The 20,210-nt window shown below is 37.8% G+C and overlaps 1 protein-coding gene across 1 annotated transcript in view; it reads left to right on the top strand.

Annotated features, from left to right (window-relative positions):
• Window positions 1-584, top strand: part of trac.L (T cell receptor alpha constant L homeolog) — an 87,619-nt gene extending 87,035 nt beyond the window's left edge. Inside the window, 1 exon segment of the mRNA XM_041565362.1 lies at window positions 51-584. The gene's annotated coding sequence lies outside the window, so the exon portion shown is untranslated.
• The last annotated feature ends 19,626 nt before the right edge of the window (window positions 585-20,210 follow it).

Below are 20,210 nucleotides of genomic sequence, written 5' to 3'. Positions count from 1 at the left end.
TGAATTTAATGTTTTGCTGTTTTAACAGTATTTTTTTTCTTCTTCCACAGATATGTACTTGTGACCGAGAACCCACCTTCGTTTATGAAAGTTCTTTGCTTCTCACTTTCAAACTTTAATCATGTTTCTTGATCTGACAATTTTCCTACACTGAATGCCAATCTCTAATCTACAAGATATTTGTTTAAATAACATGAAGCACGAGGATTAGTTTGAAACGTACATTGTCTATTCTGTATCAGCACATTAAAAGCAAATGTCGTTGTCTCCTCTTTGTATATTGCATAGTCTTAGCTAAATAAAAATATAATGATATCAAATTATAGAATGAAACTGATTAAAATTCATTTTCTGCTGTTTTACTGTTAACAGATTAATCTCAATGATGCACTTTAATGCATATTTCGTACATTTTAGTCTCAGTAGTAATATAAATAACAATTTTAATTCTTGACTTTTTTATGATTTCAAGTTAGTTTTTTTTAAAAAACTTTACTGTATATTAAATGTAACAAATAATGTCTATTTCCATTGTACAATGTAGAAATGCTTCAAATGTCTTCTATTAAAGTTTTCAAAAATGACCAAGTGTTTGTCATTAATAAAGTGAAGATTACAAAGGCTTCATGTCCTTCTGGTTGTTTGTGGTAGTAAAATGGCTATTATCAAATTACCAAGAATGATGATGAGACATGGAAGGGCTAATTCAGATAACCAAGGAATTTTGTAAGGTCAAACGTCTGCATACTCAGCTTCAGTACACATCAATAAGATTATGGGGCAGATTCATCACGGTAGTTAGTGCTTGGCATTTTAAATTTAACAATGGTTATGGTTCAAGTATCCTTTATCATGTCTTGCAGTTTTGAAGGAAGAATTATTTCTGGTGGTCCCAGAAAAATGCTAAGTACATATTCTGATAAACTGGTGCATGAATCTGCTTTGACAAGAGTTGCTTTGTTAAAAACACTTTACTGACCAAAAAAAAAAGTTAATTGGGAAAATATTAAACTTCTGGGAATCCTTCAGGATTTTATTAATCTGACCCTATTTATAATTTCCACTATACTGTAAAATTGTAAACATAAAATAAAAAAGGGCACTTTTTTACTTTTTACATTTTTTTTACAGAACATCCTACCAGTATAAAAATATTAATAGTTCAGCATGCTCAGATTGCAGTTAGCCTTATTATAATTATTTACTGCTATCATTATTAAAAAAAATATGTATAAGCATTAAGATTATGGCAGAAAATGTAAATATTGTAATGATTAAAAAGAAAGTAAAACTGCCACAGAAAATACTAATTTCTAGAGGCATGAACAGCATGTAATGCCCTACAAAGTAGGTTCAGTTGAAAGAAAACATTTTTGCAATCCCTCCCTAACTCACCACCCTATTTTGACCAGACATTTGGAATAGACAGTATAAAATATTACAGATTACCTTGACATTTGCGGTATAGCTGGAGCCCCAGTATGCATTCCATTGCGATTTGTATACTTCTCCAGCAAATTAAATATTAAGGGACCAACATTTTGACAAAAAGTGTAAATATTTACATTATTTTTGGTTTTCTGTTTCATATGAGAAAGGTTATTCATCCATTAGAGAGTCATGACATTTGGGGGCAGATGTATCGAGGGTCAAATTTTGAGGGTTAAAAAACCCTCAAATTTGACCCACGAAGTAAAATCCTTCGAGTTCGAATATCGAATTCGAAGGATTTTAGCGCAAAAGGTTCGATCAAATTTTTTTTCCGATTTTTTTTTTAATGACTTTAGGCGATCGATCAAATGATTTTTATTCGATCATAAAAAGTGCCCAAAACCTATCTACAATGTCCCCATAGGCTTACATTCAATTCGGTAGCTTTTATTTGGCGAAGTATTGAGTCGAAGGATTTTTTAAAGAGACAGTACTTCGATGGTCGAATGGTTGAACGATTTTTACTTCGAATCGTTCAAATCATTTGATTCAAATGAATTAGATCGAATTTGACCAATTCGATGGTTGAAGTACCCAAAAAATTACTTCGAAATTCGAATATTTTTGGATTCAAACGAGCTTAGTAAATCTGCCCCTTGATCTCTATTGTGCAAAAACTCAATCATTGTATTCTACACAGCTTGTTATTTGCCATCTGCTTTTTTTGGCCATCTGCAGGTTTCTCTATGGCTAGACAGAAGCGTATGTATATAAACTATATACTAGTGTTTCTGAAGCAATTACAGTTTTCTATTGCTGAAGTGTAAAAGCATGTTATAATTAAATTACTGTTCCTTCAGTTAAATAGAAACGATGTAATCTAAACACAGAAAAAACGAACTATGGTGTATGAACTAAATGATGATGTATGAACTGAATCTCCCTCCTTGCAACTCTGTGCTTTCCCTTTATTTGCTGTAATAATAGGTTTTAAGGGGTAGTAAAACAAAAAGTAAATGAAAAAAGCAAATACAATGATTTCGCTAGGTAGTAGCAACCAATCAGCTGGAATTATTTACTGGTCACCCGTTTATGCTGTGGGTTACTAGACCTGAATCAAACTGAGTTTAATGACATTACAGAAAAGGGCTGTGAAAAGGTCTGTGACCACACAAGGACTAAGGGATGTGGAGGAAAACACGCTCTCCTCATCCAGAGTATTTATGCATCGGTTCTACATGCAAGGAAAAACAAGCAAGCAGCACTAAGTTTATGACAAGCAGAGTCCCCAATTACTGAGCGCACTAATTTATATCGAAAAAGCCATGTATTTAATCAAATTAAAAAAATGTTCATTGTTCCATTATAAAAACAAATCATAAACATAAGCGTCACAAGCTTAATGGACTATTCTTGCCGTGCCGGTTCACATTTCAGATAATTTTAATACTGTATGTTACAGAATGGCCAATTCTAAGCAATTTCCAATTAGTCTTCATTACTTCTTTTTTTTTTTATAGGTTTGTAATTATTTACCTTCTGACTCTTTCCAACTTTCAAAAAGGGGTCACTGACCCCATCTAAAAACAAATGCTCTGTAAAGCTACACATTTATTGTATTTGACACTTTTAATTATTTGTTTTTCTATTAAGGCCCTCTCCTATTCATTTTCCAGTTTCTTATTCAAATCAATGCATGGTTGTTAGGGTAATTTAGACCCTAGGAACCAGATTGCTGAAATTGCAAACTGGAGAACTGCTGAATAAAAAGCTAAATAACTCAAAAACCACAACATCATACTAAAAGTTAACTCAAAAGTGAAAAACCCCTTTAATATAATTCACAAATAACTTTTGTAATACAGAATCTTTTAGATACACATTTTTAAAAATAAGAACAAAGCTGCAATCTTGGGCATTTAACATTAGAAAACAACCACAAAGTCACATTTTCCAATCATGCCAGATCAATCTATGTAATAATATATTCTTCTGGAATATCCTGTGCTGAGGTATGCTAAAGGACCCATAATACTGAGCCCGTCAACTGCAATTTAAGTTAACAATATAATCAATGGGACTGAGGTGGTATCCAATTTATGTAAATGAAAAGTTTGCAAATGCCTCGAGTAAGATGTTTGATCATGAGGTTACATTTTATTTATTCAGCTTCTGGACAATCCAGCTACAATACATATCTGGAAAACACATGGCAATCAATATGTAATAACTTACATCAGACACTCTATACAATACTGTAAGCCAAAGAATGCCCATTACTGGTTTACTAAATGGGAGACAGATTTCAGTAGAGGAAAGAATTATCAAAGTGCTTAGTGTCTGGTTGCTTTAAAGTAAGGGACTATGGTTAATGATGAGGGCAGGGTCAGAATCAGTAAAAAGTGTGTCTGAAAGGATCAGGGTTACCTCAAGTTCCATCTCCCTACAACCAACCAAACCTGGGTGACTTGTGAAAAGGTCCAGGATACCTTTATTTCTTATTTCCTTTTGAGTTTTTGTAATGAAGATGTTATGAGATTTACAGGTATGTTTGGTTTCTCTGTTTATTTGTTGTATCACTACTGATAGTAATTTGATAACTACAAGAGAGAATGAAAACTTAGTAGGGATAATTTACAAAGACCTGGGCAGAAATACAAGTGCAAAAATGAGTCTGGCTAGCAGGCCAGCCCTATCATTGTAGCCTACTGACAGTGTCCCATTGCAGCCTGTGGCCCCCACTCCCTAACTTCAGCATCTGAATGATGCCTACTTGCCTCCACCCTCATAGTAACATACAGTAGTAGGTTAGGTTGGAAAAAAAGACACACTTCCATCAAGTTCAACCTTTTAACTCTATTTTAGCCTGCCTAACTGCAAGTTGATTCAGAGGAAAGCAAAATAAAACCATTTGAAGCCTTTCCAATGGTTGAGGCCAAGATGCCAATCGGGCCAGTCCCTGGATCAACTTGTACTATAAGCTATTTTCCATTACCCTGTATTCTCTCACTTGCTAAAAAGCCATCCAACCCCTTCTTAAATATATGTAATGTATCAGCCAGTGAGAATGATTCAGGGAGAGCTCTCACTGTAAAAAATTCCTTCCAAATATTTAGGTGGAACCTCCTTTCTTCTAATCGGAATGGGTGACCTTGTGTCAGCTGGAAAGACCTACTGGTAAATAAATCATTAGAGAGATTATTATATGATCCCCTTATATATTTATACATAGTTATCATATCACCCCTTAAGCGCCTCTTCTCCAGCGTGAACACCCCCAATTGTCAGTCTTTCCTTGTAGCTAAGATTTTTCATACCTTTTACCAGCTTAGTTTCCCTTCTCTGTACTCTCTCTAATTAAATAATTTCCTATTTGAGTGCTGGAGATCAAAACTGTACGGCATATTCTAGATGGGGCCTTACCAGTGCTCTGTACAGTGGAAAAATGCCCCCTCCTCCTATGAATCTATGCCCCTTTAAAACAGCTCAATACCTTATTTGTCATTGATGCTGCTGTCTGATATTGCTTGCTACAGACAAGTTATTATCTACAAGGACTCCAACAACATTTATTATAGTGTTTATATTCATTAAATGCAGCTTCTGTCCAAACAGACTTGTAGTTTTTAAATGCCTCTCATTTTTCTTATTAACTTTTCACTTCTATAATAAGCCACATAGGGTGATTCTTAGGGCTTCTACATTTACTCCTTAAGGGAATAAATTGAGAACAGTAACTATTTAATATCATTTTAAATGACAACCATTTCTGTTCTGTGTTTTTAGCTGAAAACAAAATGCCCCAATCTATGCTCTGAAGGGCACTGCTCAAGGCACTAAAATTAGCTTTTCTGAAATTCATGGTTTTTGTTGCCCCGATGTACATTTGTTTTTTGCACTAGACATTAAATGAAATAACATTATGGTCATTATTACCCAGGGGTTTAATTACTTGAACATTTGCTATACATTCTGGGTCATTAGAAATCAGTAGATCTAATATAGCATTTTTTTTCTGGTTGGCTCCTCAACAACTTGTGCCATAAAATTGTCATGCAACAAGTTCATAAAATTGTTCCCATTAACGGTCTTGGTCGTACTGTTGCTCCAGCCAATATCACTGATTATTATAACTTTTCCCAGTATACGAATTGCATCATCATCATCATCATCATCGTTTATTTATATAGCGCTGTCAAGATACGCAGTGCTTTACTGCAGTTATAGCAAACAGGGAATAAATGGTGGATAACAGACAAGGATTACAGAGTACAATAGGGTTTACAAACTAAAAGGTTAGGGTACAATTGAGACATTAGGATTGTATAAACACTTTGTCATTTTTGATACAGCAATGATTAGTTAAGGTACATCGAATAGGCCTCTTTAAACAGATGGGTCTTTAAGGAGCGCTTGATAGTTTGGAAAGAAGGAGAAAGTCTGACAGCTTGTGGCAGAGAGTTCCAGAGAAAAGCAGAAGCCCGAGAGAAGTCTTGTAGACGAGAATGGGCAGAAGTGACCAGAGGAAAAGTGAGGCGAAGATCAGAAGCAGAGCGTAGGTTTCATGAAGGAGTGTATTTGGAGATTAGAGATGAAATATAGGGAGGGGCTTCATTATTAAGGGCCTTGAATGTGAGTGTAAGTAATTTGAATTTGATTCTAGAAGAGATTGGGAGCCAGTGAAGGGACATACATATGGGAGCTGCTGATGTTGAGCGGCGAGCTAGATGAATGAGTCTAGCGGCCGCATTTAGAATAGATTGGAGTTGTGAAAGGTGACTTGTTGGAATACCTGTGAGGAGTAAGTTGCAGTAATCAAGGTGGGAGATGATGAGAGACTGAATTAGTGTTTTAGTTGATTCTGAACTGAGATAGGGTCGTATTCGAGCAATGTTGCGCAGTTGAATACGGCAAGATTTTGCAAGTGTTTGAATGTGTGGTGAAAAAGACAGATGAGAGTCTAAGATGACTCCTAGGCAGCGTGCCTGTGTGGTGGAATGAAAGGTGGTGTTGTTTACGGTGAGTGATATCTGAGGGACAGGGGAAGATCTTGGAGGAAATATGATGAGTTCTGTTTTAGAAAGGTTCAGTTTCAGGTGGCGCTGTGACATCCAGGAGGAGACAGCAGAGAGACAGTCTGTGACTTGGGAAAGGACAGAATTAGAAGCATCAGTAGCTTAGCCTCCTCACTTACATTAGGGGGTAAGACTTCTGCCCCCTCATTTTCTAAAATCAACTCCTCCTGTATATTAGCTTTTAAATCCTGCTTAACAAACAGACATACCCCTACTCCTTTTCTATAGACTCTGTCCCTCTGAAACAAAGTATAGCCGCTGATATTAAATGCCCAGTCATGTGACTCATTCAGCCATGTTTCAGCCACATCGATCACATCCCCTCCAGCGCCAGCACCTCTAGCTCTCCCATTTTACCAGTCTCCTGCCCCTCATGGCAGGACTACACTGTGTTCAGTATTTTTGCACTTGCAATTCTCCTTTCTATTCATATATGACCCATAGGTCATAAATGTATTGTTCATGCTAGTTTGTAGCTACAGTGAGAAAACAAAAACTAACCAGTTCCAAGGAACATTGGATAAATAAATGATGACACATACTTTTTTGGCCCATTTATCTGTAATTACAGTGGGTGGAAGTGCATACTCCTTAGGCATAACATTAAAGAGCACTGGCCAAGGACCCAAGGTGACTGTACCACCCCTGTGGTCCCACCACACCATGACCTCTGTCTTAAAGAGATTGTGGAACAGACCATGTGATGCAAGAAGAATTAGGAGAGACAAGGAACTGGTCTAATGATGTGATTCTCAAATAGTATGCTGCTGCACATACCACACTAAAATAGTTCTAGAATGCTCATTTCCAAAACTAACTGTGGTCTAACTAAATCCCTATGTTGCCTGCCCCTTCATCCAGTCTTGTAACATTTGTTTCCACATGAAAAAGAAGTGGTCACTCCAAATAACAATAAAGGGAGTGAAAAGGTAGTGCCATCAAGCAGAGTCTGTTGAAAGGTTCACATAACAGTATACTTTAGTTGGATTGCAATGCATTAACACAATTCATGAAAGTTTTTATTTAATAATTTATGCATTACCTTAAATCAACTAAAACCTGTTAAATGCCTGATTCTAGCTACAACCAATGTATCTAAAATGACGAAAAGTAAATGGAAAATAAGTGGCGGTATTGCTGTAACTGAGATGAAAGTAAGGGATATGTTTGCTTTAGATCTTTTTTGGGCCTGCACAGTTTCCGCCTCAGACAAGCCACATTTTTTTCTGTCTTATTTTCCACACAGCCTTTTTCTACCTCCCCCACCAAGATTAAAAATAATAACAAGGGCAGGAAAAGTAGGCGTGCACGGTTGGTTGCAGGTGGAGGGTTACAAGTTCTCTCTATGGTTATCACTTACTGAATAAAATCAGGTCACTTTTGAAGCTTCACCAAGTTTACCAACCACATCCTCTGGAAATTTACCAAGGTAAGAATACAAAAAAACAATCCAGCCAGATATGATCAACAAGAGCAACGCTATAGGCCTTCAAGATACAGGTGGCCCACCACAGTTGCAGCTTTATTGTGGCTGGGTAAAGTGCAGCTGTATAAAGTGAAAGAAGTAACAACATCTTGTCATGTCATTTATGTATGGCATACGTTTAATGAAAAAAATGCTTACTAATGCACTAGATATTTTATAGATATTCACTTAACACACTCATATTCACTTGTTTCTAACACCAAGAAGAGGTACAGTACCAAAATCTAATCCTATGTAACTACAGTGTTATCAGATGATAACTGCTCTTGGTTCTTACAAAAATACCCGCAGAAGGACAGTTGAATGGTTTAAATGTATGGATCAGCCAAAGAAATAGCTTTCAAATGAACAGTTAATTTATTTCTAGTTTTGCACAGCATGAAAATGGTAGACGTCAGCCTACATTACTGAAAAATTTCCCATGCAGTGGAAAATAAATATAACTTAAGTTGTGGCATTGCTTTTCCATGCTGACTTATGTGGTTGTAACCCTTAGTTCTTGAAGTAAACAGTTCTATTTGGGGGTAACAGCTGTCATAACTGATCTGCAATCCCTCAAATGCTGAACAAGGGTGCCATCTATGCATCACAAAGAGTACCGAATTTTTTGGAGATAAAAAGATTTCACAATGTGAAACTTTCCACTAAGTAAAATGAAGGAAACAACTACTGATACTGATGACGTAAACATCTGTAATCTTATGCTTATGGAAAGCTGTAATTTAGTATTAAATTGCATTTGGTCTGTTCCTTCTGTTTTCTTACTATATAAGGCACAGAATATTACTATGATTATAGTCTAAACAGAGCACAAAGACATCAACCCAAGTTAAGATTAAACTCCAACAGTACCAAAATCAAAATAATATTGTATAGCATACAAGCTCTTATTTGCGCTGATAAGGTGCCGCACAAGTGCAAAAATCTGCATTTTAGGTGACTACCTTTTTGTCACAAAATATACAAAAATGAAGGGTGTAGTAATTTATTCTGTGCAATTGCATGCATCTTAAACAGTGGTTGTTAATTTACAATGTTATTGTCTTAAAATTTGCAAGCCTCCATAACCTTTTAAAGCAAAATAAGGGGGAGCAAGTGGATTAATCTTTAAAAAAGAAATATTCTTAAAATTATATATACAAAGTTTTATCACTGATAAAAAGTTCCTCAAAAGCACATGCAAAAGTCCTTATATTTCCTCTGGAATAGATAATTGAAGATAAAGAACTGATTGATACATTCAAATTATAAAAACTCCCAGGGTCACACCAAGTTGCAGCCTCCTTTGTAAAAGGGGATCAATCTTCAGCCATCTAGAAAATATAAAAACAGAATGGACGCATCCCCATGGTGTATACCATTCGAGATTTATTTATATGACTTAAAAAATGCAGTTACAAGGCATTCGTTGGTACAAGGACACATCAAAAGACCATCCCTAGTCTCAAAGCACTGGTAGCTGTAGTTCAACTGCCTGGAGGTCTAAAACAGCATGCACCAAATAGAAACCTGGAAGCCTCAAAGACTAAAAACCAATGCAAACATCCAATTTCTTAAAGGCAAAGGTGTACCTCCTCCTACACTGCAAACAAATACATAAAGTTTTGGCACATTTAGCTTACCCCTCATTGCCCCAGGTCACCAGAGGATTGTGTGGGCATGCATAAAAGCAATAACTACTTACATTTGGTCATTTTTTCTATAGGCTGTCACTTCTCTGCATGGCTGCATTTCTTGGGAATATTGCTTCCTGACTAAAACATTGGTTTTACAATCTGATCTTCCCAACTGTAGATTTTGGAGGGAAATGATCTCCATATGAGACCACCATTATATTATATATTGCACCCAAAACTTTCACTTCTTTAGTACAAACTAGTTATTTGAACATCTCTTAAGATGTCTCTTAAAATCTCTTTAAGATATAACCTTCATGGATTTAGATTGTTGCATGGCAGCTGTATTAATTTTGTCTCAAGAATACTTGAGGAATTAATGGGCAATGAGTTAATAGACAATGTTTCTTTAATCCGTAGATACTGATAAAATTATCTTATTTTTAATTTTAAGGGTTTTTGCCTGTGCTCCCAGGGGAAAAAAAAACACAGACTTTAATATCAAATCTGCCATTTGCCTTTCACATCAACCAATTGGATCAGAGTTGGATTTGAATAATTTTCTGACCTGAACAGCTGGGAGAAAGTAAATATAGGTGGCATGATATTGATGGAGAGGTTGCTGCCCTGTTTGGAATAAGTTGGCAACATGGGAGCCTTTTTTCCATTAATATCAGTTTCATAATGAAAAGGAGTTTCTCCAACAAGGTAGGGTGTTATAACTCAGTGCAGGGTGTTGTGAAACTGGAAGAATGCACACAGAGATACCAGACTGCAGGGTAGAAGTCAGCTTTATTCCTGGCTGCTCTCTCCACACTGTTCGCTCCTTTCCCTTCCTGTGCCCATAACCTTCCTCATTACTCCACACAGTGCTAAGCTGCTATTGCATATTAACATGAACATTTAGCATCACAGGAATGGATGAAACAACATTACATAGGGCTATATTAAAACTAAAAACACTTTAACTACAATGTAATTATGCATCGGACAGGACCAGAACAGGGGCATGCTAGGTGCAACCAAGATGCTCCAGATCACTTTGTATCAAGACTTGGATCCATGTCTGCAGGTCCCTCCCTTTCCCTGTGTGGTTGAAGCAGGTGATACTGATGGCCAGATACCCAGCCTCTTTTATGCACTTTCTAAAATTTTTTGGCTTTACACCTTTGCTTAAGCAAATACAGTACCTTTCCCCCACAAAATATATACAAATCAATAAAGACACACAAATAGAAATTGCATTAGTAGACTGGATTGGATAAGTATATAAAGGTTAATTTTATTAACACAACCCCATATAAAGCAGGAAAAAGAATGGTACATGGGCTGTGATTCCCTACAACCCACCAGTAATGGGTATGGGCCAAAAAAGGATGGATCTATTGATCTCTTCTTTCCAAAACCAAAAGGGTCATGACTCTGTGTGTGTGTGTACATTCAGTCTAGGTTTTCAGACCGAAGGTTTGGTGGTCCCAAAATGTTTGTGCTGTAGGGCCCAGTAACTTCCAACTACACCACTGCTAGAGGGCTGCAGGTTGCCCATCTTTGGTTAAAGCTAATGCAGTGTTTTTATCATTGATCAAAAATGGATAGTTTTTAAATGGTTATACTGTTACTGATTATAATAAAAAAACAGATGTAATGAAAGGGTTTTCCTTAAATGTTCCCTTTATACATATGATGCCAAAAGACAATTCAGGTTCTACAATGTTTTAGTTATGTATCCAGCAGGTGTTGCTATAACACAGTGTTTTTAATCTCAGACATGTTGCTCTTGTAGCTACCAGTAGTGCAGTGCCACTGGAGATTGATTTTTAACATAGCATAGCTGTAATTTGTAATCTGGTTGGTAGGGCTTAATTAATTAAGCATCAAGGCAAAGCTTGAAAATCAGAATGTAAGATGATCAGGAGACGGTGGTAGAGGAAAGATAAGAAAAGGAAAATCCCTATTTTTTTTCCAGCCTAGTAACCACTAAGAAGGATATTGCTTTGTAAAAGTAACCCAACCGCTTAACCCTAGAAAATACCTTTCCTCGTGAACAGATCTGTCCTTATTGAAAGGGTATCCAGTCATTTGCATTTCAATGGTGATTAAAGATCTATACATAATTATTTAAATGATTTATCAGCAAGATGCCTCCCCAGTTGTTTGCAGACCTATACTTGTTCATTGTACAATGGGTCTGTTTGTATACTTTGTACATGACGGATAATATTACTAGAAGGGTTATCCCAAAGACACACAAGCACAGGAAGCAACTGAGGAACAACTTCAGGAGTCCACTTTCTCATCACAGAGCTTTTGGACATCTGAGCTGATATAACAACCCTAAAGATAGGAGTTTTAGTTGCCCTTTAACTTGAATCAAAAGCATTTGCAGCATGTAGTGGTCCTTTACCAGAGTATAGCTCAAAGGGCTTTAAGTAAAGCCCACAACAGTACCATACTAGTGACGGAACCCATTGGCCCAGAAAATCACTATAGTATCACTATCAAGCAATTGGTAACCTCAAGAGAACAGTGAGACCCTCTTAACATTGAATGAACAGAAGGAATAGGATAATAACATACATAATACATTACATAAAATAACTCAAATAACTACATTAGATGTAAAAAAAAAATTATCCAATGTGTTTTCCAAATGAGCATGATACATAAGTCAGTATTTGCTCAAACCACCCACCATAGCGAGCATGTGTTGCTCACAATCTAACAGTTTCACAACATACTCAAAATATATTTTTTGGGCCTGTGAAAGGACAGGCTTGTTGTTTACCTATCATTGTGATTCCCTATGCAGATAACTACACCCACTATTGGTACAGTAGTTCTTGATCTATTCATCTAACAAGTAGCACAAGAATCAGGGTATTATAGGTAGGATATATTTTCCATATTGATTAAGCTTTATTTTTTAGCAGCCACAAGACAAGTAACAGCAAAATATGAAAGGGTTTTTAAATATAATGTGCTATTACCCTTTACTGGTAAAAACTTTGTATTTCATTCAGATCGATGGGTGCAGCAATAGGACAAAAAGGCACATGTTGATTTTGATTTTTTTGCGTGTGAGAAATGGACACATTTTTGTTACTATGTTATAGTTGTTTTCATTTCAGTGCAGTGTTTTTCGTGGAAAACATAACATGGTTGCAATATGTGTAACTACATATGTTCTATGTATGTAATTCATGTGATGTTGTATAAACTCATTTACTTTACAGCGCTGCAAAATATGTTGGCACTATATAAATACATGTTAATAATAATAATATCGATGTGTATGTCTTGTAAGGTACAGGTTTACAAACGATATCCTGAAACTAGCCATAAATGAGCACAATTTATTGTCACCCTGCAAAGGATCTTATCAGTTTAAAGGAGAACCAAACCCTTTTTATTAAAATCCCCTAACCCCCTACCCTACATACAGGGCCGGATTTACATAGCGGGCACCCCTAGGCCAGCTGTCGTTCATCGCCCCATCCCCTCCCCTTTATTTGCTCAAATTTTTATCATCAGGACCGGAGCAATGGGGATTGGCGCACAGGAAATTTAAAAAAGGATCATATCTCCTGCACATCCCCAGTGTTTTTGAACCAATGTGGGTGTGATTGGGCACTCCACAAATCCGGGCCTGCCTACATAGACCCCCTCCCTGCTCCTCCCAGCCTAGATGTTACCCTGGGTAAATGCCCATAATTCTTTACTTATCCCTCGTTACAAATTCATGGCGCCATCTTCTTCTCTTTGGTAATCATCGGGAAGCGATCGGCATGTCAGCGCATGCACAGTTGGTGCAATCAGCCGGTCCCAAACAACTGTGCATGCGCCGAAAAGCCATGGAAATTGCTGAAGCACCGGAAGAAGACCCGAAGATTACAGAAGAGACGAAGATGGCGCCTGTGAACTTTGATGCCCTGAATCTGCAACGAGGGGTAAGTAAAGGGTTAGGGGCATTTACCCAGGGTAAAACCTAGGCTGGGGGGAGCAGGGAGGGGGGGGTCTATGTAGGGTAAGGGATTCGAATAAAAGGGTTTGGTTCGCCTTTTAAGATCATTATAACAAACAAGTCATCCATCAATGGTTAGAGATGTGAGGAGACTTTTGTCCACGTTGGTTGCAAGATCATACATATATTAACAGATGCAGGGCTGGAACAAGGAGTAGACAGAAGAGGCACATGTCTAGGGCACAAAACTTGAAGGGGGCGCAAGGCACATATCTTCTCCCTACCCTTAGTGTGGCCAGTGTCTATTCATTGACTAGTACTGCTTCTCCAAGAAATAGAGTGGTTGAGAGCAATGGGGCTGGCTGAGTTGCCTAGGGTGCAAGAACATATGGCTGTTTGTTTGTTTACTTCCAAAAAAGTCATGCATGGTGAATGTTCGTTTAATGCACTTCCCTCTAAATACCCCCTTTTTTGGTTTTGGTTCTTAAAAACCTGGCTTCAACTGTGCATACTCCTGTTGGGAGATCATAGAGATGAGACCCCAGAGCAGCACACAATGGAGCTCTACTCTACTTTTATAATCAAATTTTATAAATGTTTATTGGGAAGTTGCTCTCTCATTAGGCAAATTTTAGCAGCTTTTTTTTTCAACCGACTGCAGATTGAGAAGTGTTATTTTTAAATGAAATTAGTATTAAAATCTGTATTTTTCTGTCCATTTCTGGATGCTTCCTTACTGCTGGTACTATCTCTTGCTTACTGAGGAAGCAGCCTTGTATGCTTTCTCACATACTGTACTTCTCTTAAGTAGCTGGCTACTTTGTTTCAAAAGTCAGAACCACGAGGGCAATATAAAGAATACACAAAAATTACAGACTAATATTGCTTTCAATAGCAAATACACTCAAAACAAATGAAAATGATTAATGAAGGTACATTGAAAAAATGCTTTGGATTATATTTTCTTTTATTATGCAAATTATTTTTTTCCAGTGGAAATCCCTTTTAATGTTCCACAGAAATAGGCCTGTCAACTCAAAGAGATGACTTTACAAGGACCCTTGTTTGGCATCAATCGACGACAAGATGGACCTATGTGGAGGTATTTACGATGCTGTCAGATAAATTACCTTGGCTGGACTGGAGATATTAAAGAGGTTAGGAATTGGTACGGACCTAATAATACAGGCTTAAAGTGCATAATCATGTGGGTAGAGGCTACTTGTGCTGGCGCACATAGTAACTAATCTGAGTAGGAAAAAGTACCACTACCTGGTTAAGAGTTGTTGTAAATTTTTGCATTATGATTTATAGTGCCTTTTGTCTACTGTCAGAGAAATTACCTTGGCTAAACTGAAGAAATTAAAGGGGTTTGGAATTGGTATGATTCTGGACCTACTAATACAGGCTTAAAGTGCATAATCATGTGGGTAGAAAAAAAAAGCATACCTGGTTAAGAGATCTTGAATTTTTACATTATGCTTTATGATTTGTGGTGCCTTTTGTCTACTGATATTCAATATTGTATGTATGGATCAGAGGGACATGAAAAAGTCAAGTTATTATAGCAGCTCCAGCTTCTGTTATCAAACAGGACCATAAAAAAAACCCATGTCACACTTGGGCTCTATCACATAGGATACTTTTCCTGTCTAATACCAGTCCCTACTGGGATTCACGTCTGAAACCCAAAAGTATAACTCCAGTCACTGTACCTTCTCAGAGTTCTGTTTGATTTTGGAAGCCAGCAGCACAGATCTTTATTCTTTCAGCTTGTAGCTCAAACTGGGCTCTTGCTGTCTCTGGCTGCTAGCAGATCTAAATCTGCTAATTATTCCCCAGGTTAGACTCCTTAGGGAATTTAACCCCCTTGGGACTGCTGTACATGAGGGAGTCAGAGATGAATCTAGGACAAATATATCTTCATTCAAACTCTTCTCCAATACTAGAAACAGTATTTATAAAATAACAAATAGCATAACAGTATATATAAAGCATAACTTGAAATGCATTTAGAGTAGAAAAGTACACACAGGGAGGGCAAACAAAATAAAAAATAAGTAACAAGCATGTTACATGTATGACATGCTATAGATATTAGAGGAAGGAGTTCCCAGCCTCACCGGACTGGGTGTTCAGGGCCCATCAACCCTCACCCACTTCACGTACTTCCCCCTCCAAAGCTCCATTGCATACCTTCTCTCTCCTCTTCGGACCTGCCGATTTTAGCTAGCTGGGAAGGGGGGATAGGCCCAAAGATTCCAGGCAGAGGGGAGGGTTTATGAGCCTGCAGATCCCGATCAGAACATGGGTGTCCAGCAGGGAGGGAAGGCAGCGGTTCTGGGTCCGTGGGGCCCCCCAGGGTTTTTCCCAGTGCTCCGCTGGCCCAGTACAATCCTAGACCTTGCTGCATACAGACACAAATTTAAATGTGTGCAAAGATTTGGACATTGCCCCTTGTGCCAGAACTAGATCCAACAAGATCTTTTCTAGTTCTCAAAGAGGGTATGATCTTAAGACAGCCGTTATAGAGATTTCAGGTTTCCTCTTAGGAATATCAGCAAAGTTTAGGATTGATTGCAGAGGTGAGAGGTAGAGGATTGAAGTAAACTAAGTGGGAAACTATAAGGGCATAGATTTATGTTTTAGCTGTTAATTGAGAAAGAAAGGGACATATCATGGCAATATTGCAAAGGAAAAAGCAGCAGGTTTTGGCATTGGCATTAATATGGGTAGAGAAGGAAAGGGACTGGTCCAAGATAACCCCCAGGTAGCATGCCAAATTAATATGATTAATGGGCATGCCATCAATAGTAATGATAAAAGAACGTGAAGTGCCAGGTTTGGGTGGGAAGACCACGAGCTCCATTTTAGCTAGGTTCAGTTTGAGGCTGGTTCATGCAGGAGAAAATTGCTAGGATGCAGTTAAAGAGAATTATACCCTGAAAATAATTTACTGAAATGTCCATTATATTTGAGGTCTTAATAGGGGGTATTTAAATAAAACAAATTTAATTAAAAAATGCTAGTTGTGGTACAACTCACCTTAAATTTTTTTTAAATTGCAAACTGACAGGTGTATCAACAGAGGTAAATCTGTTTTTGCTTTATAGAAGAGGAAGTAGCCAAAGTTGTAAGCTTAGTGGTATGCCATCACCTCGCACAACAAGTGGCAGCTTGTTTGCTTTCCGCTGGTAACCACAGTGAGATGTTTCCACCTGATAGCAAGCAGTATTGGTGAGACAGGCTGCTCGCAAACTTGAGGATTTCCTGTTAGCTGTAGGCCTGGCAGGAAGTGACTCAGTACTGATATTGTGTATGCATGTTAACCATAGCATGCAATGATTAAAATAAGTTCTGTGGCAGGGAAACTGTACCTACCTAATGAACAAGCAAATTAATTACACAACAGTGAGGATAGGTTTAGTTTTGTCAAAGTAATATGCAAACTATCAATAAAATAAGCCTCAGTTCATAAAAATAAAACTTTCTAAATACGAATAATTGAAAATCCAGTTACTATCCCCTCCCAGCAAGTTAAAGCTTATATACATTTTTTGTTTTAATGATAGTTCCCCTTAAAATAGCAAATGTAGACAGAATGATGTCCTGTCTGTTGTTGGTTAATATTTAACATTAATACACAATTAATACACAATGTGAAGGTTACAGATATTAGAACAATGCCCCATGCAGTGTGCAAAGTGCAGAAAAGGCTGCAACCGGCCATTTTTTTTGCACTTTGCCCACTGCATGGGGCATTGTGTAAATAACCACAGGCCCGAAATGGAGTGCCGAGATCTGCGGACTGCACCTGCAGTCTGCATCTAGAATCGAGTGCTGTATGCGTTTGGTAAGTTTGCATTGTTAAGTAGGCATATCTAGACTGTCTATATCTACATACACAATTTCTCACAATTTCAGATAGAGACAAATAAAGTTCCTCCACAGATTGACCCTGTATAGACTGGCCAAAATATATCCAAGTACCCTGGATATCTGCTTTAAGTGTGAGGTGGAGGTGATGACCCTGTTTAATGGCTTCTGAAAATGCCCTCTCATACAGTGTTTTTGGACTAGGACCTTAGAATTTATACTTAATGAATTTTCCCTCCCCAATATACATTTCACATGTATATTGCATATTCCACATGTATGTCTGGTGGCCCATACAGACCCACTTACACTCAAGTTCCACTTGAAGTCGTCCTACGTACAAAGTTCTACTACACTATCCTACTAATGTTGGAGGCTTGTAAACCTCCTAATCTAGTCCTATGGAAAAGCTCCATTAATGAGGTTCCCCTCCCTACAAAAGACTGTATATCTTGCTAGGGGATGTTCATACAAATTCACCTTTGCTAGACCTGACTGGGACTACAGCCGATTTGGAGTAGTGTCTGCTCTATGCCCACTGGGTAGTGAGACATTTGACATAATCATCTTTATCGATGTGAATTAGTATTCTATTAGGATTGCTACCTTTCTGCTTGCCCTACTCCAGGCAGTGGGTGGGTGGCGACATCATGGGTATGGGTCAGGTCAAGTAATATCAGGGGCAAGCTATGACACAGCGATCACACAGCGATCATTGATTGGCTGATTTCTGTGTCAATCGAGTAAAATCCTGTCTGGATTTTCTAATTAGGAAAACTAAGTGAGGAGTTTTGATCCGGGCAGCCCTTCCGAAAACTAGGTTGTCTGAGTTAAAACAGGACAGGCAGATACCCTAATCCCTAGGCACTTCTGTCTGTGAATGTAACATTGGCTTGTATTATTGCCCACAGTGCCTGTATTGCATTATGATAAAATTGTATAATGTATGCTTTGATTGTAAGACAGCTTTCTTTAATCTTCCCTCTCTTATTCCTTTCTGTTTCCTATGTTATGCATAACAATTGCAAAATAGAAACCTTCTAATTTCTATGTATCCATGCAGCATCTATTTTGAATGTATGTTTGGTAAAAGAGGTCATCTGACTGGTGTTTTTTGTGGGGATATGTCAAACATGGGTTACAGTGCAATGAATTAAACTGCCTCACATCATGCCTTTAAACACAAATTAAACAAGGTGAACCCTTGATATGGAAAAACCCTTGATATGGAAAAATGCATGCAAGTATTCAAATAGGAATTTTCCTAAAAAATTATTTTTAAGAACTTTCAGTTTCAAGACTGGGTTAAAATAAATAAAACAAAAAAATGCTTCATCAGGTTATATGGAGAGCTTTTTTTTACAGTGATATAGAGCAAGTCACGAAGAATTCCTAGAAGAGAGAAGGAAAAGATAATTAGCACATTAGCATTCTTCCCAATTGTCCCGGAACGTTCTGATTACTGCACGTAAAAGGGCAGAGCTTACAAGAAAGGTGGCTAAATCTGTGTGGACCAGGGACATGTTTAGTTGTGTTAGTTGCCCAGTGCCCATGGGCGGTTCACGCACGAGCAAGTCCGTTGACAAAATTGCTTTTGGAGGGGGGCGGCTGCACAGCCTGCACCCGGCAGCATTACTGTCCTCTGCCTTCCGCTAGTGCAAGCATGGGCAGATTTTGATGTGAAAATGCATACTTTCAAATTTTTACAGCAAATTCAACCCTGTATTGATGCCAATGGAGAGAATGCATCATGCATCACTAGCTTAAGCAGAAACATTATTGATGACTGTTTTAGAAACTTGCTTTTTCTGCAAATAGGCTTTTTCATATTCATAAAAGGTTAGGCGTGGGTCACTGTGATATTTACTGCTGTGTTCTACTGTATATTGCACTATTTTAAGCTGGGGTGTTTGTACCATTTAGTTATGTGGATCACTGTGCTGGGAAACTCTGTACTAGTTAGTGCTAGGGGCTCCATAAAATTACTGCTGTGGGTCACTAAGACATCTAATGTTGTGGATCACTGTCCCATGTTATGCTGAGGAATTGTTTATGCTTTAAAGAAATACTGACACATTGCTATAATAATACATAAGAAAGGGTCACTATTACTAAAAAGTCGAGGCACCAACATCTTTCTAGTCTAAAGCTTTTGGATGTCTTGTCGTCACTGTAAATGGCTGTGTGAATGCAAAGCTCTATTTTGCACAAACCACATTAGGCTTAAATATCAGTTCAAATATGGAGAAACCATACAAAAAAGAGGAGAAGGAGAAAAAAAAGTCAACCACACATCCTCCAAGATGGTGCCTGCAGCCAGAGAGAGAGACAAGTATACCAACATGATGCACTACTCTTCAGACTCAGACAGTGAAGCAGAGGAGGAACTGGACATCAGCACATACTTGGAGAACTTACCTTCCAGATCATAGTTTAAATTATTGAAAAAATGATCATGTCCCTGAGAAAAGAAATAAAAGGAGATAAAAGGGACATGATCAGCAAAGTGTCATGCACAGATGATACTGAAGATAACCTAAATAAGTAACTTCACAATGGAACACTTCTGCACACACATATAATGACACAATCTCTCGCATGTAAAATAGTGAGCTCAAATGTAAATGGTCTCAGTGAACCTGCTACAAGAGCACAAATGTAAAAGGCCTACCTCTTAGCCCTAACGAGTAATAATCCTGACAAAAAATTACAGTGGTAATGACCATAATCCATAGATTGAGGTCATTCAGTCCCACATATCCCCT

This window comes from Xenopus laevis, chromosome 1L (genome assembly GCF_017654675.1).
Source record: "Xenopus laevis strain J_2021 chromosome 1L, Xenopus_laevis_v10.1, whole genome shotgun sequence".
Lineage (NCBI taxonomy): Eukaryota > Metazoa > Chordata > Amphibia > Anura > Pipidae > Xenopus > Xenopus laevis.
The sequence above is the reverse complement of the archived record's forward strand: the minus strand, read 5'-3'. Positions and strand labels throughout refer to the sequence as shown.